The 5,633-nt window shown below is 40.8% G+C and overlaps 1 pseudogene; it reads left to right on the forward strand.

Moving 5' to 3' along the window:
* Positions 1 to 1,638: 1,638 nt before the first annotated feature.
* On the forward strand, positions 1,639 to 2,580 carry LOC120881544 (annotated as a pseudogene).
* Positions 2,581 to 5,633: the final 3,053 nt, after the last annotated feature.

Raw genomic sequence — 5,633 nt, forward strand, 5'->3', positions numbered from 1 at the left:
AATTAGCACATTTATTTGTTAGTATGCAGATGAGAACTGCTATAGTAGTTGGGGAAAATTGTGTTGTTAAGTAAGTGCAGCATTTCTCCTGCAGTTTTGCTTCAACTATTCATTAGTTCTGCTAACCTCTTTTTTCAGAGTGTACAAAGCTAAACTGCAAACCAACAGGGGTAGGTGAACTAATACAATGGCATTCCCGTTGTGTTAGACTGGAAAAGTGGTATGAAGACATACAGATTTTTGAATAAGTAACAAGTGTGTATTAATAACATGGATCTCACAGCAGCATAGATAAGGTACAAATTGGAATAAGCAAAGACAAAGCTTCCCATTTGTAAGCCCATCTGCTCTCATTTGGACTTTTACAGAGATGGCAAAAACATTTTGGCATCAAGATTCTAAGTCAAGCTCCATCATCTACTAGCTTTTTGACTTTGGCTGAGCAAGCCCTTCTGTGCCTAAAACATAGGTGAGGCTCTTCACAAACACGAAGCCATAAGCAGTATAGTAGTTATATAGCATACCCATAGTATTAATAGTTCATCAAGAAGGCTTTGAAGTCAGACTGGGCTCAGAATATAAACTAGCTATGCATCACTCATCAAATTTATTTAATTATTCAATTCTTGATTTCTTCATCTGCAAATGGAACATATTCTTAATAGACCTACTTAGTTCACTGAGTTGTGGTGAATATTTACTAAAATAATTGATGTAAAGCACTTGAATGCAGTTGCAACATAGTAAGCCCTCAATAAACACTTGTTATTAAAGTGTTACCCCTAAATTTTCTTCATTGTGGCTTTCACCCAAGTAGCTCCACCATAAATGGTCAGGTTAAGAACACTTACCATTGCATTGCTTGAATCAGTGGACATCCCTACAGGACTTCAGCAGCATTTATGGTAATGACTAATTTCTCCTTGTTGAGATGTAAAAACTGGGAAGTTTTCAGAAAGATTTGAGGAAGAGCTAATTAGTAAAAGGATAAAATTTTGGATCAGGTGCTGTAAGTTGAGTGTGGCATCTTTGTCTCTGGAACAGTGAAACATGATCAGCTAAATCATTGTATGCGTATTGAACACTTAACTGCCCAAAGACAGCTATATGCTCTCTAAAGGTTTCTTTTTGCCTTTAAAGTCTGCGATGTTTCCAAATTAGTGAATGATAGCAGCTACTATTTCTGAGGCAATAGCTAAAATACAGATATCGGCATTTTACTTGTGTCCTTGCCATCCTCACACAAATCCTATAAAGTGGATATTCTCCACATGTGAAAATTGATGAAATAGGCTTAGAAAAGCACAGAAAACAGTCATGAAGATAGTGAGTCATACATTCAGAATATTTATTTTTTAATTTATTCACTCATTCGTGTATAAACGCAACCAATATTTAATGAACACCTACTATGTTCTGGGCACTATCTTTAGCCCTGGTGTACAGCACTGAACAGAGTAGATGAAATTCATACCCTTATGGAGCTTGCGTTTTAGTAAGCAGAAAATAAGATTCAGAGTTCCCAGGCTTGATTCACTTTTATCATATGGTACAATGTCCTCTGACTAGCTTTTGTGTCATGTTACCATTTTACAGTGAAGTCACATTTTTTTTCCCCTTTTTAGACGCAAAAGAATCATGCTCCAAGGAAACCAAACCATCTCTGAATTTTTCCTCCTGGGACTCACAGCGGTGTCTGAACAGCAGCAGCACATCTTTGTGTTGTTTTTGTGCATGTATCTGGTTACCATGGTGGGAAATTGACTTATCATCCTGGCTATTGTCAGTGATGCCCACCTCCACAGTCCCATGTACTTCTTCCTTGCCAATCTATCCTTCACCGACATCTGCTTCACATCTACTACAGTCCCCAAAATGTTGGCAGCCATCCAAAGCCAGAGCCCAGTCATCTCCTTTGCAGGATGCCTTACACAAATGTACTTTTTTATGTTGCTGGTGGACCTGGACAATTTCCTCTTGGCAGCCATGGCATATGACCGGTACATTGCCATCTGTCACCCATTACACTATGCTGCGTCACTGAGTCTGAAGCGTTGTGCCCTGTTGGTAGTGACTCCATGGGTTGTCTGTAACCTTGTTTCAGTACTTCATCTTGGTCTGCTGGGCCTCTTGAATTTTTGTGATCAGAGAGAAATTCCACACTTCTTCTGTGACTTGGAGCCCATTTTAAGGCTGGCTTGTTCAGACACCCAGATCAATGACTCAACAATCCTAGTAACTGGGGGATCACTTATCTTCATTCCATTCACCTTCATTTGTGTCTCCTATTGCCTTATTGGTTGCACTGTACTTAGGATTCCTTCAGCCAAGGGGAAGTGGAAAACATTCTCCACTTGTGGCTCCCATTTCTTAGCTGTGTCCCTCTTCTATGGATCTATCAGTGGGGTCTACTTTCTCCGCTCTTCTGCCTACTCAGCAGAAAGGGATAAGGTGGCTGCCGTCATGTATACAGTGGTGACTCCCATGATGAACCCCTTCATCTATAGTCTAAGGAACAAGGACATGAAGGGAGCTGTGAGGAGACTACTTATCAGGAAAACCTATTTCTGGAGATGGTGAGTCCTGCCGTAAGAAATGCCTATATCACCTTCTTACACTTCGATGAGCACACGGAGTCCAAAACCTCAGGCTACTGTGCCACCATGATAATTTCTTTGCCATCCATTTCCTGCCCTGAATCCAGACCCAAGATTCTAGATCAGACTTATCTCTCTAGGTAAAATAATAATAACAACAAAACAAAAATGCTCCTTTATTCCATAATCTTTCACAATTTAGAGTTTCCCCTGAATAAACTAATGGTTGTATAGTCAGTATTTACTAATTTGGGGTCACCTGCATCGCAGGGGGATTCTTTACCAGCTGAGCTTCCAGGGAAGCCCAAAGAATGACAAAGTATCCAGTGCAGCTGGGATGAAGGGTGTTGCAAAGATGGTGAGGGGGTAAGGAATGATGATTCTTACGTTCGGAAATGTAAGTGAGGGCATTTCGAATTACATTACATTGGAAATGTAAGTAAGGTGTTTCCTTTCCCCCCTACCAAATCACACTTGCTAAATCATTGATAGGAAGGAGGAAGGAAGAAAAAATGATGACAATAGCTCAAAATATCTTACAGATAATACCATTTTAAAATTCACAACTTCAAAACAAGGACTTGATTCATACAATAATACTTTAAGGTGAATACTGTATAATTCTTATATACTAAGGAAGGTAAAAAGACATATTAATAGAAGAAAAACAAACTAAGGCAAAAAACAATCACATCATCTGTCCTGCTGAGCCCTACAGAGGCTCCCGAGCAAAGCTAAACTTCTTTAGCATATAAGATGCTCTACCACCTGCCTTCACGTACATTTCCAAATGTAAGAATCATCATTCCTTACCCCCTCACCATCTTTGCAACACCATTCACCCCAGCTGCATTGGATACTTTGTCATTCTTTGGGCTTCCCTGTTAGCTCAGCTGGTAAAGAATCTGCCTGCGATGCAGGTGACACCGGTTTGATTCCTGGGTCGGGAAGATCCACTGGAGAAGAAATAGGCTACCCACTCCAGTATTCTTGGACTTCCCTGATGGCTCAAGACAGTAAATAATTCGCCTGCAGTGTGGGAGACCTGGGTTGGGAAGACCCCCTGGAGAAGAGAAAGGCTAACCCCTCTAGTATTCTGGCCTGGAGAATTCCATGAATAGAGGAGCCTGGCAGTCTACAGTCCATTGGGTTGCAAAGAGTTGGGCACGACTGAGTGACTTTCCACACATGGATTTGCATTACTCTTTTCTTTGTACAGGTTACATCTCCAGGAATATCTGTTCCATTCCCTCTTGCTACAGACATTTGACACTTTTTAAATGCTTTGTCTCAACTCTTACATTCTCTGTGACTTATTTCATAATTCCTCCACCTTTATAGGTAACATTATTCTCTTATCTCCTCTAGGATCCTGTAGCATTTTATTTTGCTATTGTATCACTTATCACAATAAATCATAATTATAAGGATATTTATCGATTTTATCCAAGATGATCTGAACTCTTTACACTATACAGGACTATTTTATTCACCTCTGTAGCTCTAGCATGGTATAATGCCTGAAACAGGGTAAATATTCAGTAAACCAAACTGAACTAAATCATTGTCGTCTCTCAAAATAGAAAACTTATTTTTAGTTTATCTTCTGCTGACTTGTTTAGTAACACTAGATGAGTCAATTAAATCCCTCTGAGTTTAGTGTCCCATTGATACAATCCATGAAAGTGTACTAACTTTTGCCTCCTAGCTACCCCCTGATAATAGAGAACACATTTGAGATTAAAACTTTCTGGGACAGAGACTGTTAAAGTGACACAATGGGTAAGTGCCAGGAGTCCAAAATAAATCAATAGAAGCATAAATAAAATCATATCAGTTCAGTTCATTCGCTCAGTTGTGTCCGACTCTTTGTGACCCCATGAATCGCAGCACGCCAGGCCTCCCTGTCCATCACCAACTCCCGGAGTTCACTCAGATTCACGTCCATTGAGTCAACAATGCCATCCAGCCATCTCATCCTCTGTCGTCCCCTTCTCCTCCTGCCCCCAATCCCTCCCAGCATCAGAGTCTTTTCCAATGAGTCAACTCTTCGCATGAGGTGGCCAAAGTACTGGAGTTTCAGCTTTAGCATCATTCCCTCCAAAGAAATCCCAGGGCTGATCTCCTTCAGAAGGGACTGGTTGGATCTCCTTGTAGTCCAAGGGACTCTCAAGAGTCTTCTCCAACACCACACTTCAAAAGCATCAATTCTTCGGCACTCTGCCTTCTTCACAATCCAACTCTCACATCCATACATGACCACAGGAAAAACCATAGCCTTTACTAGACGGACCTTAGTCGGCAAAGTAATGTCTCTGCTTTTGAATATACTGTCTAGGTTGGTCATAATTTTTCCTCCAAGGAGTAAGCGTCTTTTAATTTCATGGCTGCAGTCACCATCTGCAGTGATTTTGGAACCCCCAAAAATAAAGTCTGACACCGTTTCCACTGTTTCCCCATCTATTTCCCATGAAGTGATGGGACTAGATGCCATGATCTTTGTTTTCTGAATGTTGAGCTTTAAGCCAACTTTTTCACTCTCCTCTTTCACTTTCATCAAGAGGCTTTTTACTTCCTCTTCACTTTCTGCCATAAGGGTGGTGTCATCTGCATATCTGAGGTTATTGATATTTCTCCCAGCAATCTTGATTCCAGCTTGTGTTTCTTCCAGTCCAGCGTTTCTCATGATGTATCCTGCATAGAAGTTAAATAAGCAGGGGGACAGTATACAGCCTTGACGTACTCCTTTTCCTATTTGGAACCAGTCTGTTGTTCCATGTCCACTTCTAACTGTTGCTTTCTGTTGTTCCATGTCCACTTCTAACTGTTGCTTCCTGACCTGCATACAGATTTCTCAAGAGGCAGGTCAGGTGGTCTGGTATTCCCATCTCTTTCAGAATTTTCCACAGTTTATTGTGATCCACACAGGCAAAGGCTTTGGCATAGTCAATAAAGCAGAAATAGATGTTTTTCTGGAACTCTCTTGCTTTTTCCATGATCCAGCAGATCTCTGGTTCCTCTGCCTTTTCTAAATCC

Source organism: Oryx dammah, unplaced genomic scaffold, assembly GCF_014754425.2.
Source record: "Oryx dammah isolate SB20612 unplaced genomic scaffold, SCBI_Odam_1.1 HiC_scaffold_23, whole genome shotgun sequence".
In the NCBI taxonomy this organism is placed as follows: Eukaryota; Metazoa; Chordata; class Mammalia; order Artiodactyla; family Bovidae; genus Oryx; species Oryx dammah.